At 42.2% G+C, this 24,453-nt stretch overlaps 1 long non-coding RNA gene across 1 annotated transcript; it reads right to left on the bottom strand.

Annotated features, from left to right (window-relative positions):
* On the bottom strand, window positions 1-24,453 carry LOC115462464. Its single transcript, XR_003940864.1, has 3 exons — window positions 24,331-24,453; window positions 12,315-12,322; window positions 1-11 (listed from the first exon to the last, which is right to left on the bottom strand). It is a non-coding gene; the product is annotated as an uncharacterized LOC115462464 (long non-coding RNA).

Raw genomic sequence — 24,453 nt, 5'->3', positions numbered from 1 at the left:
CCCTTGACAACCTCTCATCCATTCCCAAGACACACACATCCCTCATTTGCCTTCTTTAACCCCTGAAGGAAACAGGATTTCATGCATTTAAACTCTTCTAATTTTGTTGTTCAATTACCTGACCTGAAGGCACACCGAAAAGCTTTTTTGCAGCTATTCATCTGCCTGCTTAGCAAATTAAACACCAGTATTTATTAACATGGAGGGGCATAATCGAACGGAAACGCCTATCTCCATGGGCATTTATCTCCGAGAACGGGTCCGTGAAGGGGCGGACCGAACCGTATTTTCGAAAAACATGGACGTTTATCTTTTTTTGAGCTGGGCGTTTTTGTTTTTCAGCAATAATGGAAACCGAAAACGCCCAGCTCAAAAACGAATAACTCCAAGACATTTATTCGTGGGAGGGGCCAGGATTCGTACTGCACTGGTCCCCCTCACATGCCAGGACACCAACCGGGCACCCTAGGGGGCACTTTTACAAAAAAAAAAAGGTAAAACAGCTCCCAAGTGCATAGCACCCTTTCCTTGTGTGTTGAGCCCCCCAAATTCCCCTCAAAACCCACTGCCCACAAGTCTACACCATTACTATAGCCCTATGGGGTGAAGGGGGGCACCTACATGTGGGTACAGTGGGTTTGGGGGGCGGTTTGGAGGGCTCCCATTTACCAGCACAAGTGTAACAGGTGGGGGGGGGGGATGGGCCTGGGTCCACCTGCCTGAAGTCCACTGCACCCCCTAATAACTGCTCCAGTGACCTGCATACTGCTGCCAGGGAGGTGGGTATGACATTTGAGGGTGAAAATAAAAAGTTGTGAAATGGCATATTTTGTGGTGGGAGGGGGTTTGTGACCACTGGGGGAGTCAGGGGAGGTCATCCCCGATTCCCTCCAGTGGTCATCTGGTCATTTAGGGTACTTTTTGGGGCCTTATTCGTGGAAAAACAGGGTCCAGGAAAAGTGCCCTAAATTCTCGCTAAAAATGCATATTTTTTTCCATTATCGGCAAAAGGCGCCCATCTCTGATCGGCCGATAACCACGCCCCAGTTCCGCCTTCACCACGCCTTCGACACGCCCCCATCAACTTTGTCCGCATCCGCGACGGAGTGCAGTTGAAAACGTCCAAATTCGGCTTTCGATTATACCGCTTTATTCGTTTTTGTGAGATAAACGTCTGTCTCCCGATTTGGGTCACAATATAGGCATTTTTCTCTTTCGATTATAAGCAGGATAGTAACCTAGAAAACTAAAAATGATGGCAGATAAAGACAATCTGGCCTATCCAGTCTGCCCATCCACACCATCTACTAGATTTCCCCTCCTTTAAGATCCTGTGTGTTTGCCCCATGCTTTCTTGAATTCAGATACAGTCTTCATTAATACTACCTTCACCGGGAGACCGTTCCACTTATCTACCAACCTTTCTCTAAAGAAGTATTTTCTTAGATTACTCCTGAGTCTATCCCCTTTAACCTTCATCCTATACCCCCTCATTCCAGAGCTTCCTTTCAATTGAAGGAGTTTCTTACTGGTTACTGCCCATGCATTTATGCCACGGAGGTATTTAGATGTCTCTATCATAACCCCCCCCCCCCCCTTTTCTACCTTTCTTACAAAGGACACAGAGAGGTGAAATACTATGTTGTCTTACACATAAGTACAGGAAACAAGGTAACAGCTCTGTGGTAGATACTAGAGATAGTGGCAGTTTAGGTGGGCAGGAATGGGAATTCACTCAACTCTAACTGTCCAGGCCATGTCCCCTAATATGTTGGGCAACACATGGTGTACTGCTGCCCCCAAGCCCAGTGCTAGTGTATGTGGCATTAGATCCTTCATGGAGAATAGGGTGTGCAATTAATGTGCATTGACACCACCCATCCAGAAAAACCCAGCTGATAAGTAAGGCTCGGTTGGCAAGTGAACATATACTAGGGCTGCAGCCAGGTGTTGGGCAACAGTAATGTGGAGGTGCAAACAAGTTTGCTCCAGTCAAACATGTCTCATTCCCATCTGTCACCACACATCTGACCAGAGGGCGGAGGGAGGGGGCATGTGTGACACCCCTGACAGAGAGTAGTTATTTTTGGCGTGTGTGTCCACTTTTATATGTTATTCATAGACAGTCCCTTGGCCATGAAGAGAGCCTTATGTGACTCTAATATGGCTTAACTTCCCTTCCCTATGTGGTGGTGTCTCCTGCCAGATGATGAGGTCCCAACAGTGTTGCCCAGACACCAGACCACAATGTTAGCCATGTCCTAGTCCTGTGCAGTATTGTGCATGTATGGGTGGCCACCTGGTGAGATTAGCTAGTGTCCCAACCTACTTATGTGTTACCAGTGTACTGCCAGGATCAACCAGGTAACTTCTGAGGCCAAGTCGATAAGACCCTCATACCAGAATCCCTTTTGTACCTGAATTGGAAAAGTGTATCTCTGTCCTTTAGGTATCAGTTTACCAAGGAAGTACTAGTGCCCCCTATGGAATTCATGGTAGATAGTCCCTCTGTGGTGGTAAAGCACTTGAGATGTGAGTTATCTGATCCGCCATTCCCTTTGGATGTTCTAGAAACATGTTCTTGTAAACCAGGAGCTTGTAGTGGTTAGTCAATTGCTTTTTCCAGCTGTAGGAGGTACACCCTGTTTCTCTGGAAAATCTATGCTTGGCCCAGGTTCATTTTTGGACTCAGCAGATCTGTTAAGAGCCTTCAACTGCTGGAACAGGATACTGGGCTAGATGGACCATTGGTCTGACCCAGTATGGCTATTCTTATGTACCCTGGGATCTAGGGTCACATCTGGAGCAAGATGAGCGAGGAGCTGCTTGACCAACTTTTTCAGGTCCCATATTTCTTCATTAGATTCCTGTCTTTTCTCTGTCCCACTTTTCCATTTCAGGTTCTTCAAGAAGGGTCAATAGTTGCTTTTGGCCTGAGAATTTTCAGTGCCAACAGGGCCTGTTGGGATGGCTGCTATTCCATTCTCTGAATAGGAAGGAGAAAATGTTAGCTTTAAGTGACAAGGTATTTTGCACTGCATTGACACTACTCATATTTTCTTTGTATGTACAATTAGACAAGAAAAGGATTTGTTTTCGTTGCCTGACAGATGTGTCCTTATAAAAGGTGTCAGAGTCTGCAAAAATAAACTTTTGAATGCCCCTCTCTCTACTTCATCAGGGGTAGGTTCACATTGAAAAGCTATTTGTTTTAATTGGTATACGTAACTTCTGGGTGATTGATCTTTTCTACAAGCAGCCTGATGAGCAGAGATGAGGCATTCAGGACCTGACCATAACATTTTTCCAGTACCTGCTCAAAAGCTGCTTAGTTATTTTTTTTACATCCAGTGGTCTTGTGGCTATAAATGGCCAACAGGCATCTGAAAATATCCATGGTAACAGTGTTAGCACATCTTGCTCTTTATTAATTCTTTTTTTTATATAAATTTTTATTGAATAAAGATCAAACATACAAATGTAACTGCAAATATTCAGTCGGATACTTTCCAACTTAATAGTGTAACGTCTTCAACATAGCTTTAACCAACTGTTTATATCCCCCTTTCCCACCATCCCCCCCCCCCCCCAAAGCTTGGTGTACCCAGCTAAGGTGCTCATTTGTGGTATTACCTCTCTTATCAAAAGGGCCTTTTGATGCTCTGGAACAGTTCTAAGCACTCATTAATCACCCCGCTGTGGTATGGACTGAGGAGCAAACCATGGGGTTGTATCCTCCTCTTGTGGCTGAATAGAGAACCTTCTTTTCTGGGTAGAAGCATGTTCTTTCTCTCTTTCTCTCTCTCTCTCTCTCTCTCTCTCTCTCAACCTTCTTTTCTGGGTAGAAGCATGTTCTCTCTCTCTCTCTCTCTCTCAAGGAAGAGTAGCTCACTTGTGGTGGCCTCAGAAACTCATGCACCTGTGTGAAATTGGGCTCATGTGGAACCTGCAGGGAGTCATCAGTGTCTGAAAACTCACTATCATTACTATTTTTGCCAGCTGTTCCCCGCACCTGTATTCTGTCTTTTAGGGATTCTATTACTCATAGACACCTCTCTGCTATGGCAATGTGTGTGTCTCTCTCTGTATCATTAATTGAGAACACAGGATTATTAACACAGAACTCCAATCTTCCTCAGAATTCCCCCTTTTTCTTATTCACCTCCTGCAGGGTTTGGAGTTGGCCTGCCTGTTGTTTTTCTTTTATATTTTCTATCGTTTGCATCCACCTTTCTGTTAAAGCATCTTTTCCTTTTAATCTCTATTTCTTGCATGCGCCTATCTGTTAAAAGCAGCCCATGAATAATTTCCTATCCTTAATTTGGCTTTGGCTAACATTACTTAGAAGTACTGATATTCTAAGTTGGAAATCCTATCTTGTATACACTCTAACTTTTCCCAGCATACTTCCTTCAGAGTTTGGAGTTTCTCTGACAACCCACAACACTCCTTGTGTCACTATCCAAAGAGCTGTTAAATTTCTGGGTTTAATCAAAAAAGGATAAAATGGGAAAAATAAACTCCACATAGTTCTCCTTAATGAAATGTACACAATATGATAATACTGTTAAACATTTACTAATATTATTTATTGATGACATTTATATCCCAAGGAATCGTGAGTTCAATGTGGCTTACATTAGATAATCAAAATAACTATGGAAGGAGTATTACATTAGAAAGTAATCAAAAAGTCAGTCAAGAATTGGATATATTAGTTATAGATCAGCAATAGTAGGAATTAAACATAGGATTTGTTAATCTGTGGTCAAGAATTTATTAAATAGGATTTCAAAGATTTATGGAATATTAGGTAATTATGTTGATGTTTGATAGGTTTAGGTAGTAAGTTCCACCATTTCGTGCCCAGATAAGTGAGGTCAGTCATTAGAATAGATTTATACACAATTTAGCTGCAGTTTGGGAAATGTAGTGTAAAATAGTCTCTTACTCCTGGGACTGCATTGTGCAGGGGAAGTTCTATGAGTGGTTGCATGTAATGTATTATTATTTTACTCAACCCTCTACTTTACATAAAAGCATAAAATTATACAATGACTCCTCGGTCCCTCAGAACAGCTATAAAGTCACTAAGGTAGTCATTATATTGTTCATACCTTGGTTATGCTCCCACAGAGTGCAATATAATAATTATCTGCCAATGCAGAATTCTGTGTTGAGAAAGAAGCAAACCTTGACTTTAATGTCACATAAGTCAAATCCCTCAGTTATTGATCCTCAACATGGGAAAAAAAACCCAAAAGCAATCCAAAGATCAAAAACCATCAATAAACTGTTTGAGAGACTTCCTGAGAATCCCAGCTTGTTCTGAAGTACACTACTAACAGTATCCCCTTGAAATAAAGCCTCTCATGACTTCATGATGCTCGAACTGGCTAAATGCCAGCTTAGCAGTTCAACAATTCAACATCCATTATAAAACAGCTCAGTCCTTTTTCAAACAGCTTGACACAGTTCTGCGCTTTGCCTTATGGCGTCTTCAGGAGCCATTAGCCTGCACAAGATAGAAAGTCAATTACAAACTCCACTAAAAACAAACCCAACCATATAATACAAATTAATCTAATACATTCATAATTACCAGAACACCATAGACTAAACCATAATACTGGCGGGAAATGACGGAACCGCCATCAAGAACTGTCTCTGCTCACTGATAGAAAGACACTTGCATATGCGTTGTTTAAATATACCTAACAGGCACATGCACAGACATAACTAAACATTGTAAAATACAATTAATTGTCCTAAATCACACTGTTCAATTTCTTTAACCCTGTGGGATGGACTGTGACCCAAATATAAATCATTTTCTGCTGGAGGAGGTGGGTGCTCTGATCTGGGGATGTGATGCACTGGGGTGGGGGGGTGACATGCCTTGAGGAGAGAAGTGCTCCACCCTAGGGTGGTGGGTCTGATGTTACTGGAGGAGAAGAGTGCTCCATCCTGGGGGAGGGGGTGATGTGCCTGGAGGAGTGGAGTGCCCCACCCCAGGGGAAGGGTGCCGCAACTGGAGGAGAGGGTGCTGTACCTCAGGTGGCAATCAAGCTAGGTACACCACTGGCATCAAGCACATACATGCATAAATGCCAATTTATGCCATCATTCATGCACGTAAACTGCACCTACTCTCTAAATTTAAGTGCCCTTTGTAGAACTGCCCTTCACGGTTTTAGTTTTTAGAGATCTACAGTGGAGAAGGAGATGCAATCCTAGCTCTTGTCACTAGGTTCTCTGGTTTGTTTGTTTATGATAGTGAGGTTTTAATGAGGTACTTCAGTGATTTATGGCTGATTTCTAACCTTACCTCCTGCTTTCAGTAATGCAGTGAAATGACAGCAGCGAAGTAAATCAAATATATATGCACAGTAGCTGGGTGATTTAGGAAATATTCAAAATGATCTTTTTGGATGTGAGACACTGTTGTCTTGCTTGACTACAGACCATGCCAGTTTTGCATTCAGTTGTGCTTTGGACAGGTCTCTATGTCAGTACCTCATGGAAATCTCTTAGTCTGTGACTCTGAATGGGATGCCTATGTAAAAAAAACAATCTTAAGTTTTGCCTATCAAATCATCAATGTGATTTGTCTGTTAGTAAGTAACTGAGGATTAATATTTTCTAAGAAACCAGTCTGAGGGCACACATTCTAAGGTATTCTGCCCTACAAGGCTGCCTTTCATGAAATCAACATTTAAAAATGCACCATACACAGTTGATTGCTCTCCTGGGTAAATGTACATAAAACTTTTGTTCCCAGTAAAGACAGAGACTGTGATGGCAGATAATTACCTTAGGATCCATCCAGTTTGCCCATTTTCCTTCCCCTTAGAGTACCACACAGTCCAATCTTGCTTTCAGTTTCTCAAAACTTAACAATAGAATCACCCAAGTGGTTTGTCCTCCAGCTGGCATATGGAAGCCTAAATCAGGCATGGACATTGTTTAAAAATACCATCTTGGAAGTCCAGATCAGATGCATTCCACATATTTACAAAGTTGGAAAGAAGAGAAAATGACAGCCAGCATGGTTAAAAGGTGAAATGAAAAAGGTTATTAGAGCCAAAAGAATGTCCTTCAAAGAATAAAAAAAGGACCCAAATGAAGAAAATAAGAAGCAACATAAGAAGCAACAAGCTAGATGCAAATCATTGATAAAGAAGGCTAAAAGAGAATATGAAGAGAAACTTGCTGCAAAGGCAAAAACTCACAGTAACAACTTTTTCAAGTACATCAGAAGTGGAAAGCCTGGGAGGGAATCTGTGGGACTGTTAGGTCATGAAGGAACAAAAGGGGTACTCAGGGAGGACAAGGCCATAGCAGAGAAACTGAATGAATTCTTTGCTTCGGTCAATGGAAGAAGATGTAAGAGATCTACCTGTACTAGAAATGGTTTTCAAGGGTGATGATACAGAGAAACTGAAAGAAATCTCAGTGAACTTGGAAGACATATGGAGCCAAATCGACAAATTAAAGAGTAGTAAATCACCTGGACTGGATGGCATACATTCAAGGGTACTCAAAGAACTCAAACATGAAATTGCTGATATGCTGTTAGTATTTGTAACCTGTCAACCCTTTAGTGTCCAATGTTCCCATAATAAGCCATATGGGAACATTGGACACTAAAGGGTTAATTAAAGTCATCCGTGGTACCTGAAGATTTGAGGTTAGCCAGTGTGACGCTGATTTTTAAAAAGGGACCCAGGGGTGATCCGGAAAATTACAGACCGGTAAGCCTGATGTTGGTGCCGGGTAAAATAGTGGAAACTATTATAAAGAATAAAATTATGAAACATATAAATGAACATGGTTTAATGGGACAGTGTCACTATTGTTTCAGTCAAGGGCAGTCATATCTAACTACATTTGCTTCATCGCTTTTAAGACATGAATAAACATGTGGATAAAGGTAAGCCAGTTGATGTAGTTTATCTAGATTTTCAGAAAGCTGTTGACAAACTTCCTCTTGAAATTGGAACAACGAGTGAGGTGATTAAATTTGCAGATGACACAAAACTACTCAAGGTGCTAAAACACATGCGGACTGTGAAAAATTACAGGAAGACCTTAGGAAAATGGAAGACTGGGCTTTCAAATGGCAGATTAAATTTAATGTGTCAAATGCAAAGTGATTCACATTGGGAAGAATAATCTGAATCATAGTTACCTGATTAAAGGGTCCACCTTGGGGGATGGTCAGCACCCAAAAAAAAGATCTAGGTATCATTGTAGACAATTACGCTGAAATCTTCTGCCCAGTGTGGCGGCTAAAAAAGCAAAATAGGATGTTAGTTATTATTAGGAAAGGAATGGTAAATAAGACCGAGAATACTATAATGCTTCTGTATCGCTCCATGATATGACCTCTCCTTGAGTATTGTGTTCAGTTCTCGTCGTTGTATCTCAAAAAAGATATAGCAGAATTAGAAAAGGTTCAAAGAACAGTGACCAAAATTATAAAGGGGATGTAACTCCTCTCATATAAGGAAAAGAGGTTAGGACTCTTCAGCTTGGAAAAGAGATGGCTGAGGGGAGATAGGATTGAGATCTACACAATCCTGAGTGGTGCAGAACGAGTAGAAGTGAATCGATTTTTTACTCTTTCAAAAAGTACAAAGACTAGGGGCACTCAATGAAGTTACATGTAAACACTTTTAAAACAAATAGGAGGAAGTACTGGTATTTAAATTTTCAGTATTTAAATTCTCAAAAAGAGCCCATCTCTTTACTGTTAGATCAGTTTTTCCAAGATCTACATAAAAATTTATGGTCTACTCGCTATTCAATTAAACCAGTTAAACGTATTATAGACCTGGAGAGAAAAGCGCACACACACAGTCTTCTTTTATTTCCAGACCATAAATTTAAAAAAGAAAAGGTGAGAAGGGGTGGGGGCAGGGGCGTAGCCACGGGTGGGCCCGGACGGGCCCAGGCCCAGCCAGTTTCCCTCCAGGCCCGCCCAGCCTCGGGTGTCAGCAGGTGGGGAGGGGGGTGCTCTGCTGGCGCTGCAGTCCCCACCTGCCTACCAGCTCCACGATCGACGAGCAGATGACCTTCGTCTTCCATACGGCATCGAGTCTTAAAAAAAAAAAAAAAGCCCGGAGAAACGCCTCGCGTCTGCTGTGCACTGCTGTAAAGCAAGCAGCAAATCGTCTCGTTGGTCATTCCTTCACTGTGCCCGCCCTTGCGGAAATAGGAAGTTACATCAGAGGGCGGGACACATTGAAGGAAGGACCGACGAGACGATTTGCTGCTTGCTTTACAGCAGTGCACAGCAGACGCGAGGCGTTTCTCCAGGCTTTTTTTTTTTTTTAAGACTCGATGCCGGATGGAAGACGAGGGTCGTCTGCTTGTCGATCGTGGAGCTGGTAGGCAGGTGGGGACTGGGTCGTGCAGGGGGGCTCAGATGGGATGTCGGGGTGGGGTGGGGAGGGGTTCAAATTTATAGTATTTAACTTTTAAAGTTCATGGGGGGGGGGGGTAGAGAAGGGAAGAAGAAATGCATGCCCACCCAACCTACCCACTGGCCCACCCAAAAATTACATTCTGGCTACGCCACTGGGTGGGGGAGGTACACAGCCCTTTTTTTTCAGCCTATTAGAAAGGGGAGAGGTGGTGAGTCACAAACACACTCTTTTTTCAGCCCATAAAATACATGGTCAAGACAAGAGGGGTCATCAAGGGAAGCAGGAGTGAGATTTCAGAGGGAGGATGGAAGTAAGGGAGACGAGACCCAGAGGGGGGGGGGCAGGGAAGCAAGGAGAAATGTCAGATAAGGAGGTTGAAGAAAACAGGAGATGAGGTGTTGCTATCTAATCCATTATACAGACTTTAGCTCACCCAAAACAATAGCAAATTCTAAAGCAGTAGCAAAAGTTGATTAAAAATAAATGCGTGGTCTAAAACTGTTCTAGTTGGATAGGCAGTGCCTTAAAAGGTGGAGGACAAAAGATTTTGTTTTCTTACTTATTTGATAGCTTTTTAATTTATTTTGAAAGCTTCCCTTATCTAGGTATAAATATCATGAAATAAAAATTGAACTTCACTAAAACAGGTTAAAAATTATTATAGCTGGTAGAACAACAGTTATAATCTCTGTATTTTGAGCTCATTTTTCTACACTGTTCTATACAATACAGATGGCAAACTGTCAGTGAGAATATCCTGTTTCTTGATCTTAACTGTTCATCTTCTGGTGCTGTGATCTGCCTTTGGGAAACCTGGTGTTATAAAGGGGAAAGGGAAGGGAAATGGGACTTGATATATCACCTTTCTGAGGTTTTTGCAACTACATTCAAAGCGGTTTACATATATTCAGGTACATATTTTGTACCAGGGGCAATGGAGGGTTAAGTGACTTGCCCAGAGTCACAAGGAGATGCAGTGGGAATCAAACTCAGTTCCCCAGGATCAAAGTCCACTGCACTAACCACTAGGCTCCTCATGGAAGTAAAATTAAACTCTTCTTTTCGTTGGGGCACATGGAATCACATCTGCATCTGATGTCTGTTCTGGTGGCCCTTTACTAGGTGAAAACATTTCTGCACGAATATCAGGGGGTGAGGGAGGGGGAGTCCCTATAGCCAACCCCTCCAAATGACACAATGATTTAAAATGTAGAACAAATTAGTACTCTAACCAATGAAACCAATACTTCCTCTGTGTACATCCATATGCTACACAAGCAAGCATGTTTAATATAAGTGAGATTAAATAAAAATGCTACCAACAATAAAGAACAACAAGGATGTAGTAGCTCATAGGTTTGCTTGCTTTATTTTGAGTGTACTAGATGACGGCTGTGCAGGGAAGGAGGCAACATAGACTAACTTAATTGGTTTCAACTTTTTTGACGTCATCCTGCTCCCTGTTTTATTCAACCTTCTTGATGCTTCACACAGTATCTAATCAATATAATGAAAAAATCCCGACAGGAGAGACAAAACAATGTCCAAGTTATAGGTGGCTTGAAACAAGAGAGTATCACATGATGTATAGAGCTGAAAAGTGAGCTGTTTTACAGCGGCAAGACTCACTGAAAATATGCTTGGCTGTGTATACAGCCTATACTGAACTCACTTCAAGCAGCACACATAATGGGGAAAAGGAAATGGGACTTGATATACCGCCTTTCTGTGGTATTTTGCAACTACATTCAAAGCGGTTTACATATATACAGGTACTTATTTTTGTATCTGGGGCAATGGAGGGTTAAGTGACTTGCCCACAGTCACAAGCAGCTGCAGTGGGAATCGACCCTAGTTCCCCAGGATCAAAGTCCGCTGCACTAACCACTAGGCTACCTATTTATGTTCTACCCTCCAGCTAGTAGTCTGGTGGAGATATTAGTTCCAACACATCCGATTTTTGTTGTGTTTATGACTACTTTTGAACTCACACAGTATCTGGCAGTGGAGGGATTATGTGTTGCTGTTATTGAGGGAAAGGATATCCATGCATTCTATCACAATTGTACCAAGGATAGTGAAAAGAAAACTAGGCAAAAGGAAAAATGGGAGGTGAGAGCAAGGCAATCAAAATACTCACAGATGGGCATAACTCTCAGTAAAGAGCATAAATCCTTTGAATATTTAGCTCATAATTGGTACTTTATGCTGGGTTTTCTGCATTTATTTGAGTTCAACTTTGTTTATTCAACTTCAGTTTTTCTCTGTTTTTTTTAAGAGGCATAATACAAAACTTGTAAATTGATTAAAGTGTCTTAATTTTCAGTAAAAATGGTATCAGCGTATATATTTGCTTTGTATTTATTAACCTGTATTTCTGTGCATTCAGATTCAGTACTGTACCAGCACTGTCACTAAATTAACCTCAGCATTTTTTGCTGCCTGTTGTTTGAAATCCCACTTCACAGTACAAAAATGCCAACACCTTGCCATGCTAATATAAGCTTCAAGTGTAAAAAAAAAAAAATTATATGTTTGTATTAGTGTTTGCACTTGGCTGCCACTTGGCAATACAGTGTAAAGGTCAGAGAAGTTCCTGTTTGGTTGTTTCCTTTATAGGAGAGTGAGAGCCTAGGTACATTCCCCTTGGAAGATGTGCTAATCCCAATGAGAAGCAGCCACCAGTGTCCCCTAGGCTTGTCTTTTCCAAGAATGTCTAGTTGCACCTTCTCTGCTGTGGGATGCTATGGCCTGCCTACCTTCTGGCGCCTATTTTACAAAAGTCTGCTCCCCCAGATGTGAAAACCTAGCTACGCCTCTGATACTGTATTATTATTAGTATCTCTGCTACTTCATGCTTATACACAACTTGTGAGTCTTCACATGTGTGGCTGAAAGACTCTTCTGTCCATGGAGAAAAAGCAGTTGCTAACCTGTAACAATGGTTCTCCGTGGACAGATATTTCAGCCACACAAACCCACCTACCATCCCAAAGTTGCCCCTCGCTTTTTAATGAACTGAGTGATTACAGTTGTTACAGTGATTATCTACTAGGTACAGTGGCGGGAATTGGGGAGAATGCACAGAAAGTTCAATTTGAGCTTTCTTAGCTTTGAAAGGCCCGGGTCAATGATGTAGCCGTGGCGTCACTTCACATGTATGACTGTAAGATCTTCTGTCCAAGGAGAACCATCGTTACAGGTAAGTACATAAGTAATGCCATACTGGGAAAAGATCAAAGGTCCATTGAGGCCAGCATCCTGTCCCGACAGTGGCCAATCCAGGTCAAGGGTACCTGGCAAGCTACCCAAACGTACAAACATTTTATACAAGTTATTCCCGAAATTGTGGATTTTTCCCAAGGCCATTTAGTAGTGGTCTGTGGTCCTTTAGGAAACCATCCAACCCCTTTTTAAACTCTGCCAAGCTAACTGCCTTCACTATGTTCTCCGGCAACGAATTCCAGAGTTTAATTATGCGTTGGGTGAAGAAAAGGTTTCTCCTATTTGTTTAAAATTTACTACACTGTAGTTTCATCACATGCCCCCTAGTCCTAGTATTTTTGGAAAGCGTGAACAGACACTTCACATCCACTTGTTCCACTGTTACTCTGTTTGTTTGCTACACATAATTTTGAGTGCTTTAGAGTCTTGACTACTTTTTGCAAGGTACTGTATAGCGCTCAGTTTCCCACATCTGCTCTGCCAATATCCTTTAAAAAGCCAATTTAGAGCACTGCTGTGACTTTATTGCATCACGCCCCATTTTTTTAAACAACTGTTCACTTCAATATGGTTTCACTACAGGCCTCACTAGAGAAATATTGGGAGATTTACAGTAGATATTGTTCCTATCTTGTTATGGTAAAAACCCAGATAAATGGCCCAAGTGCAGCAGGCAAAATAACTTCTAAAAATACCCCCCATTTCAGCTGCACACCTGGCCATGACAGTTTTGTATATTCAATCCATGTCTTTTTTCATGCAAATCGCAAAACTGCTGGCAAATGCTGTCTGTACAGCTTTCTGTTTCAGAGTTAGAAAAAAAGACGCACCAAATGAAGCTGGTGCACAGGAGCCATGCTGTATTACAACTAAAGGTTAAAGGTACAGGAAGTGACTAAGCTGTTTGGAGAGGCTAAAATGGGATAGGGATACGGTGGGGGGTGGGGTGGAGATGGGGATGGGGCAGGGCAAATTATAATCTGTAGGGAGAGAGGGGATAACAACTATATTAGCAGTAAAGGGACAATAGGGGCATTTTTTAATACTGCAAGGAAGGACTCCTTCATAGGCGCCCGGTATAAGAGGCTTGGGGAGGCTAGCCACAAGCCCCAAGCGTCTCTCTCTCTCACTCATCCCCCCACCCCCCGATGCAGCGTCTATCCCTCTCACTCCCTCCCTGTGGTCCCTCTAATTTGATTTAGATCGCCCATCGCTGCCGGTAGCGGCACGCCAACATCATACTACAGCTTGCTTCGGGGCTTCTCGGCCTGACGGCATGACGTGCCCCGCCTCCTCTGACCAAACTTCTTGCTTCCACAAGGACTGGATGCATCATAAAGAAGGCTGGTCAGAGCCGGGGTTGCGGGGAATTCTGGAACGTATTTTGCAGAACACTCTGAATCCATGCCAAACTTTATTTGTATGGGAGGCATTGAAAAAGCAACTGAGCTGCTGCTTAAATGTGACAATTTGTTCGTTTGTCACAGCCAGGCACCTTTCTGGAACACGGAATCTGTGGCCACCTGGGACTCTGCACTAAACAGCACATTAAAACAAAAAAAAGAGAGAGAGAGAGAGACAGAGAAAGTAATAAAGTCCACCCACATTTGAAAAGACATGCAAGAGGAAGTGCAACCGAGGACAATGATTATAAAACAAAAAGGAAAGGTAAGCCAGTGGACTGCATTTTCTGACAGAAGTAGGCCCCCTCCCGCCTTGTTTTGTTTTGTTTGTGCCCCCCCCCCCCTAAAAGTCTCCCTAGAACATCGTGGTCGAGAGACATGATCTGGAATTTCCTTCCCAGCAGCTTCTCACGCCCCGTTCGGCTTCTACAATCTCTCTCTCTCTCTCTCTAAATAAGTGTTTCTTGAAGAGTTGCGCAACGTTTAGACAGGTCCTGGACCTCTCAAATCGGGGAGATGAAACTGAGCGCCTCGAATACTTTGAATGCTTTTTCGGGGTTTATTGTTGTGATCAAACACAAAGGAAAGCTTTTACAGTGGGACATCTGTAATGGGTAAAAAAAAAAGGCGCTCCTATTCATAGAAAAATATTCAAAAAACATACATGTAGCGTGATGTTTGCCAATAATACTAATAACTATGCATTAGCAAGACAAGGAACAAAAATGAAAAATTCTACATGAGAAATTTGAGAGCTTAAGTAATATGGGAGATCCACTGGCCTAACATGCAACCCACCCACAAAAAAGGACACACACTAGATATCATAACTCACAAATTTTCATGAGAAGCGAACCTCATATTCAGGGATACAAAATGGATAGTCACACCATGGTCAGATCATTACAAGGCAACCACCTCCCTCCTTTGGAAAACAAAAGAAAAACAACAAAAACAAGAAAAGAGAACCTACACTACGAGAGGCAAAATAGACCCTCTAATATTCTGGCAACAAATATATGCCGAGGAATGGACTACAACTATAGAATCACCCCAATTTCTACAAGAATGGGACAACAGATGCAGAACAGTGCTAGACAAAATAGCACCGCTCCAAACTAGAACCTCACATAGGAACAACTCAATCCCATGGTTTAACGAAGAACTGAAAGAACTAAAAACACAGGTCAGAAGACTAGAAAGAGCATGGAGCAAAAAAAAAGATGAAAACACACTCAAAGAGTGGAAACAGGTACAAAGAAAATACAAATATAAAATCAGACATACCAAAAGAACGCATTACAAAACTATAATAGGACCAAACTACAAGGACACGCACAAACTCTTTTCACTTGTAAATAACCTCCTAAACACCACACGGGTCACCTCGAACAGCACAGACTCCCCATCTGCAACCAACCTAGCGAACTATTTCAACGAAAAAATCACAAAGCTCCGACGCATGATACCAAGTAACACTACTGAGTACACAAGTTTCCTTGAATGCTTAGACCCAAATCCTGGGGAATACCCAGCCGATCAATCATGGACCAATTTTGACCTGATTTCAGTAAATGAACTCACACACTGACTCAGAAAATATGCTAAATCTCAATGCAAACTTGACATATGCCCTACCAGCCTAATAAGATCCGCACCCAAACAATTCATACAAGACCTCACGAACCAAGTAAACTATAGACTCATAAATGGTCTCTTCCTCAAGGAAAATGGAAACATCCTACTCACTCCGCTGCCAAAAGATGCCAAGAAAAGCACAATGGACTTAACCAACTACCGACCAGTCGCTTCTATCCCACTCACAACAAAATTGATGGAAGGCATAGTGACGAAACAACTCACGGAATACCTGACCAAACACTCAATTTTACATGAGTCTCAATCAGGATTTCGATCAAATCATAGCACTGAAACTGTACTAGTGTCGGCAATGAACTCATTCAAAAAAATGATCGCAACTGGCAGGAACATACTCATACTACAATTCGACATGTCTAGTGCCTTCGACATGGTGGATAATGAAATTTTGTTACACCTACTAGAGTACTTCAGAATTGGAGGCCCAGTTCTCAAATGGATTGAAGGATTCCTCACCTCCAGATCCTATCAAGTAACAACGAATACGGACAGATCACCACCATGGATACCGGAATGTGGAGTTCCTCAAGGATCCCCCCCTCTCACCAACTATCTTCAACCTAATGATGATACTATTAGCCAAACTCCTAGCCAACCAAAACCTTAACCCCTACATATATGCCGATGACATTACAATCCATATCCCGTTCAAAAGTGACTTAAACGAAATAACCAACGAGATCAACCAGAGCTTCCAGATCATGCACTCTTGGGCGGACTCATTCAAGTTAAACTCAATGCAGAAAAAACTCAATGTCTAGTTCTCACCTCCCAATACAACACAAACAACTACCCTACAATAACCACCCCCTACTGCACACTTCCTATCTCAGAAAACCTGAAAATTCTTGGAGTCACCATTGATCGAAACCTCACTCTCGACACCCATGCAAAGAATCGATGTGGAAACTCAAAAGAATAAAACCTTTTTTCCCAAGAAACATCTTCCGCACCCTAGTACAGTCATTAGTACTAAGCCACTTGGACTACTGTAACGCTCTGTACGCAGGCTGCAAAGAACAGACCATCAAAAAACTCCAAACAGCCCAGAACACCACAGCCAGATTCATTTTTGGAACACCTAAATACGAAAATGCAAAACCCCTAAGAGAAAAACTGCACTGGCTCCCGCTCAAGGAACGAATTGAGTTCAAGATCTGCACGACTGTACACAAAATCATTCACACAGATGCCCCACTCTATATGTTAAACCTAGTGGACTTACCGCCCAGAAATGCCAAAAGATCGGACCGCAAATTCCTCAATCTGAACTTCCCCAGCTGTAAAGGAATGAAATACAAACAGGCTTATGCTACTACCTTTGCGTACAAAAGCACACAGTCTTGGAACGCACTACCCATGGCCCTGAAAACCATGACCAATCTAACCAGCTTTCGCAAAGCTTTGAAAACACATCTCTTCAACAGAGCCTACAAAAGTCACCCTCAATGAAACAAATCACTCCTCAAACCACCCAAGTACACCAAAAAACACCTCTCACACGACCTTACCTAACACCTTCCATCTAAATCTTCTTTCACCTCTGCTTATGATCGACTGTTTTTAAATCATGTAACGACGTTATCATATCTATACTCTGTAAGCCACATTGAGCCTGCAAAAAGGTGGGAAAATGTGGGGTACAAATACAATAAATATAAATATATAAAGGAAAAATTTTAAAACCTTAAAGGAAGCATTTTTCTCATTTATTTGTACTAATCTTTAAAACACTGCTTCCCCCCAACAGAAAAGGCTTGACAAGCTGAAGAAAGCAAAGCAGTTAAAATACTTCTCCTTAAGTATTTTCCTGTCAGCTCCTCCCCCCTCGCTGGCAGGGAGCGCAGCTTTCTGCCTCAGAAAAGTTTGCCTCCCAGGAGGCGGGGCACATCAGGCCGAAGCCCCAAAGCAAGCTGAAGTACGATGTTGGCGTGCCACTACCTTCAGCGATGGGCCCAACCGTGACCTTCTTCCCCTGCCGCCCCCACAAGCGCAGGGCTCCTTCCCTCCCGACTCAGCTCCCCGACTGCCAGCCCGACTCCTCTCCGTTCCTCCTCCTTATCCCCCCCCCCCCCCCCGCGCGACTTCAGTGAGGAAGAAGGCACTACGGGCTCGCCTCTGGCTCCAGCTTCTCCCTTCCCTCTTCACACAGTGTCCCGCCTTCTGCGATGATGCATTTCCTGTTTCCGCGCGGGCAGGACACTGTGTGAAGAGGGAAGGGAGAAGCTGGAGGTGAGCCTGTAGTGCCTTCTTCTTCACTGACATCATTGCCATGGACAGTAGGGTTAAACGCTTGGGGGGGGGCAGGAAGGAATGGAGAGGAGGGCTGTTGGGGAGCTGAGGGAGGGCAGGGAGAATTGCTGGACATGGAGGGGAGGGCAGGAGGGAGAGAACAGATTGCTGGACATGGAGAGGAGGGGAGGGCAGGGGGGAGAGAACAGATCGCTGGACATTGGAGGGGAGGTGCAGGGGGTAGAAAACAGAACGCTGGACATGGAGAGGAGGGGAGGGCAGGGGAGAGAAGAGATCACTGTAGAGGAGGGGAGGGCAGGGGAGAGAGGAGAATTGCTGGCCATGTATGGATGGAGGGGAGGGCAAGGGATAGAGGAGAATTGCTGGACATGGATGGATGGATGGAGGGGAGGGAAGTCAGGAAGGAGATGAATATGGATGGAGGGGAGGGAAGGGAGGAGAAATGTTGGACAAGGATGGAGGGAAGGAAAGACAAAGGTAGGAGATGCACACGGATGGAGTGGAAGGGAGAGAGGAGAAATGCTGGTCATGGATGGAGGGGAGGGAAGACAGAGGAAGTAGATTCACATGGATGGAGGGGAAGGGAGTGAGGAAAAATGCTGGATATGGATGGAGGGCAAATTGCTGAATTTAAGGGCTGGATTGGAACCCTTTGAGGGCTGATGTTGAAACTGGAGAAAGGATAGGGACAGGGGGGCTACAGATGGTAGACAGGATGCATAAGGACACAGGAGGATGGTGGACATAGTGAGAGAAAAAATATCAAATGGAAAGAAGACAGCGCATAAAACAGAAGACACTGGGTCCAAAGCTAATAGAAAAACTAAATGCTCAGACAGCAAAGGTAGAAAACATGTTTTTATTCAGAATTTATTAATTGGAATATGTCATCTTTTGGAAATGTGCGTCTGTGATATTTTGCATGCAAGTTTCAATTTTTCTAGTATTGCTGCATGCTGAGTCTGACTTCTTGAGGTAACTTTCCAGTTCAGTATTTTGCCTTCATATCTGTTGTATCATGTGTTTTTCACGCATGATCAAGATGCAGTATTCTGCTAGCGTGTAGTATTTGCAGCCCTTTTTGTTTTGTTTCTTTTGTGTTTCACTAGGTTGTGTATTGGTGTTTTAGAGCCAGGTGTAATTATAGTGCTGCCTTTCCACACATAAGGTTGTAACTCGTCCTGTCCTTGGAATTAGTGCTGTTATGGTTTGGTAAGGTTATGAGTGTGTTTTTGCACAAGTTTGTGTATAGTGTTTTGAAGTGGAGAGATTGTGTGTTGGCCTTACTGAGGTGGCACCAAAACATCAGAAAGGGTGTAGAGCCTAAATCATGACACACTACCTCTTGAAGGATCTACATATAGTCGTTAATAAAAGGAGCTCATTGTGAACACTATCCACCCTAAAAGGGTGTTTTGTGGCTCTACATGAGAATTGTGATATTATGATCCCTTGTTTCAAATTGTTGATGGTCTACATTTTCCGTATGGGTGGTATATTGGTGTATTAGGGACTGCCCAGTGTAATATTTATGGTACAGTAAGGTCCTGAGTATGTTTTTGCACAAAGTTGTGCATAGTGTTTTGCAGTTGAGCTATTGTGGTTAGTATATGCTTTGAGCAACCACTTTATTCTTTAACATATGATACATATCTAATATCTAAATTTAATAAAAGGTATTAATTGTGACTATTTTATTTTTACTTATTTTTTTTTCTGTGTGTTGTCAGACAATTATGGATGTAAGCTCCGCCCCTGGCCCCACCCCTAACCCCACCCCTAACCCCACCCCCTTTAGCCTCCCCATACAGTTGGGCCACCAACCACCTATGCCAGTCTCATTTTTGTCTTGTATTTCTGGTCATTTTAGTTCCAGCTTCCTGATTGGCCCAGGAGGAACCAGTTTATGTTAGGCTTGAGCATTGCTGCCCCATCTCTAGACTTATTTCCTGTTGTGTCAGTGTTGTTCTTGTCCATTTGTGCCCTAAAACTATTTATATCAATAAAATCAAACAAAACAAAAACGTAGAACAATAACATGCAACAAAGTGGAAAAAGCCTGCAAAGAACACAAGAAACAAAACAAATTCCCTACTTTTTATCCTATGTTAGAATTTTTTAACGTAAATTTCTTGTCATAGGTTAATATACTTTACCTTCACTAAGGGCCCCTTTTACCAAGCCGTGGCAAAAGGGGCCTTCGCTGGCATCGGCGCATGTTTTTGACGTGCACCGAGGTCCCCATTTACTGCAGCGGGTAAAAGGTAGGTCTTTCTTTTTTTAAAGAAATGGCAGTGCGGCAAGTGAAGCACTTGCCATGCAGCCATTTCGGGGGGGGGGGGGGGGGGGGAAACGCTTACCGCCACCCACTGAGGTAGTGATTTGGGCTCCTGCGCTAACCCGGTGGTAACTGGGCAGCACGCAGCACTGCCCGATTACCCGCAGGGTACACACTGGTGTTACACAAATTAATATAGTTTTGTAGTGCCGGATATGACTGTGCAGTGGGAGTGGGAATTGCCACTGGGCTATTATGTTAGCCCAGTGGTACTTCCTTTTTAGCAAGCAGTACGCCTGCATTGGGCTTACCGCCGCTTTGTAAAATGGGCCGTAAATTCATTAAGGCATGTTACTGGATGCCCATCCCTAACTGTCATAAAGCATATGCTTTAGGCCATTCCAATGAAAGAAATATTTGGGATCCTTCAGGAAATTTCTCAAAAGAAGAAAAAAATGCGGTGATTTTTTTATACAATATGAGCAATGAATAGCAGCACATTCTTTACAAAACTCTAGTTTGAAACACGACTTATTTCAAGCAGCTGAAAACAAGACATTTCCATTGTGCTGAGTACATGACAATGTAATCCCTTCTCACTAATTCTGTTCTGTATGGTTTTCAATTATCAATCACATAAATTTACTCTAAGCCATCCATTGTGATTTTAAAGAGCAGTAAAAACAAAACCAAAAGAAAATAGCCTTGCTACTGATTTGAGATGGAATGAATGTACATGTTATTCCTGTTTAGCTACTTACCATCTAAATAAATTTAAGCCCATTAGCATTGAAAAAGAGCTTACGAGATTTGCTTAAAATTAGACATAGGACATGCCAACAGGAGCTCAAGCTTGGTTAAAACTCAGCTCTCTACAGGAAAAGGATGATGCAAAAATCAGTCAAGGCCTGGGGATCCTAAAATTTTTCTAACCAGAAAGTCTAATCCAGAAGTAGAATTTTCTAAACTTGCAAGTGAACGTGTAGCCTAATGATCAGAGCAGAGGGCTGAGAAGCTGGCAAACCAGAGCTCCAATCCTTGGGACTTTTATTTTTTACATTTATTTACATTTACTATATCTCTTTGACTGAGACAAAGAACTAAGCGGTTTACAAGCTACAAACACGACAAACAGAAAAGAACTACAAATTCAAATAGGATAATGGGGAAAAACAGGCAAGACAACCAGACATAATACAAATAAAAGGGCAGATCAAGAAGGAAGGGAAGGTAAGAACAGAGGGAAGGAAACAAACAGGATAGGAAAGACAGAACCACCCTCACTGGGCATCGAAAGCCTGCTTAAAATGCCAGGATTTAATAGCCGTTTTAAATTAAGGAAGGGACACATTTGGTTTCTAAATGAAAGGAATTCCAAGTTGCAGGGGACAAAAACTAAAAGGCACTGTATCTAGTATGCTCATGTCATGTTGGTCATTGATAGAGTGAAGAAGCCTCGGAGGGGAATACGGTATAGTAAGAAATGAAAGATAAGGTAATCCTAGTCAGAAAACCTTAAAAGCAAGAAGAATTGTGTATTGAATGCAAAAACGTACCAGCAACCAATGGTGACTTCTTAGAAGAGGTGAAACTGAGTCGTATTTTCCAGCAACTTCTTCAAGGAAGACAACAGTAAACCTGCAAAGAACAAAGCAAGGGATCCCTCTACGATGACGAATCACAGCAGGCAAAAGTAGAGGCTGACCAAAGATGAATCACCACTGGAGATATAATCCAACAGTCTTTTATTGATGAAAATAAAGAAAGGACCTGACACGGGCCGTGTTTCGACGCATGCAAGCGCCTACATCAGGGGTCAAACAGTAAGCTCTATAGGTAAAAGATAATAATAAATGAAAACGGTGAATAAACATGTATGGCAGTGTACAAAAATGCAAACTAGAATTTAAACCATGTACATAATTATCAACATATAAATTAAAAACATAATTATCAACATATAAAATAAAAAAAAATTTTAAAGAAAAAATATGTTTAGTAAAAAATAATAATAATCAAAAATAATAAAATAAAAAATGCACATATACCGTTGAGAAACAATAATTAAAATGTAAGTTAGTAAAGCATTAACAATAATTGAATTTAAAAAATATATCGATCCATAAACCTTAATTGACAAAGCTGTCGTGTTAATACAAATTATTCAAACTTTTTCAAAAAATGATACACCATATACAGATGTTTCCGTTGTCAAGAGAAACTCTAAATGGATGCCTCCAGGACAGCAAGATCCACTCATCTATGCATACATGGAATGTGTGCAACGGGATGTTGCCCTTTTAGAGAAAAAGAAAAAACAAAGATTCTACAACCTGTCTAAAGAAGAAAATGAAGCCATCTATTCACTATCAACGAACCGTGCAATTGTGATCAAACCCGCCGATAAAGGTGGGGGGATAGTGATCCAAAACAGAACAGAATATGTGACAAAGATCAGAAAGCAGTTAGATGACAGATGATATTACACTCCACTTGACACAGATCCAACAGTTACTATTCAACAGGACATAGATGAAGCAATCACTTTGGCAGCATCCAGAGGTTTTCTGACTAATAAAGAGAAAGGTTTCCTTACTGTTAAATATCCAACTATACCTACACTACACACCTTGCCCAAAATCCACAAATCTTTAACCGATCACCCAGGCAGACCAATTGTGTCAGGCAACAGATCGTTTTTAGAGCCCTTGTCTGTTTTTGTTGATTTTTTCCTACATCCCTTAATACCATCCATAGAATCCTATGTTAGAGATTCTGGCCATACGATACAATTACTTGAAAACTTTGACGGTGACCTCACAGATATTACATTGGTAACATTAGATATAGACTCTCTCTATATGAATATCCCACAACTAGAGGCTATACAAATAATCAAAAAATCATTGCAAACTAGAACCTCCAATTTACGCATTCCGAACTGGTTCATTATCACATTGGCAACCATAGCACTAACCAAAAATTATATTTGCTTTTTAGTACAGTTTTATCTCCAAATCTGCGGCACCGCGATGGGAAATGCCATGGGACTTAGCAAATCTTTATGTTGCAAATTTTGAAAATATCCATCTAAAGGAGCATCCATTCTCAGGTAATATCACATTTTACAAAAGATATATTGATGACATTTTTCTCCTTTGGCGAGGAAACAGGGGCTGTTTGGAACAGTTTTTCTACTGGCTGAATAACAGAGATCCGCATCTGAAGTTTAAAATGAATCCAGACGCTCATCAGATCAGTTTTTTAGACTATTAATACAGAAGAAAGAATATGATTTTGTTACTACTTTATATAGGGAAAGTACAGATAGGAATGCATTTTTACAATACACCAGCTTTCACAATTCATCACTCAAACGCAACCTGCCTTACAGTCAGTTTTTAAGACTCAAAAGGATTTGTACAGAATTTGATGAATATGAAAAACAATCTGATTCCGCAAGAGAGGTTATCCTGAGAAACACATAGAGGATGGTTACAAGACAAGAGGTGAATTGTTGGAACAACAGAGTATGAAGAAGAAACCTGATGTTGTATGCACCTTAAGATACTCTCATTTAGCCAGCCAAATACAAAGAACCATCAGGAAGCACTGGCACATTTTAGAAGGACATGAGTGCTTTAAAAATAAGGACTTAGTGGTCGCCTATTCCAGGAATAGAAACATCAAGGAGAAGCTGGTTCCATCAACACTTCCCGAAGACACATTCGATGCATTTCCTACACTTAGATTTGGCCATAGACCGTGCGGCCGTTGCAGCATTTGCTCACTTGCAATGACAACCTTGGCATTCCACCATCCACTCACTTTGAAGGAATACAGGTTAACTCATTCCTCTCGTTGTATGTCCCTGTCCGATGTTATATGTAGGGAAGACTAAGCGAGCGATTAAAACACGTATTATTGAGCACAGGAGCTGCATCGGCCGTCAAGTCATCAGTGCCCCTCAGTGGCGTAGCAGGGGGGGCTGCCACCCGAGGCGGTTCGCCGTTGCACCCCCCCCCCCGGGTGCAGCACGATGACACCACCTCCTCCCCCCTGACCAGCTCCCGCACCCTACCTTTAAAAAGAATATTGGGAGGCGAGGTGCAGCACCTCGCGCCTGCCTTGCACGTAAAAGAAATGTGGACCGTCGGGCCTTCTCTCGCTCTGTCTGTCCCGCCCTTGCGGAAATAGGAAGTTG

Source organism: Microcaecilia unicolor, chromosome 2, assembly GCF_901765095.1.
Source record: "Microcaecilia unicolor chromosome 2, aMicUni1.1, whole genome shotgun sequence".
Taxonomy (NCBI): Eukaryota; Metazoa; Chordata; class Amphibia; order Gymnophiona; family Siphonopidae; genus Microcaecilia; species Microcaecilia unicolor.
Note: the sequence above shows the minus strand (reverse complement) of the source record. Positions and strands in the feature narration are given on the sequence as shown.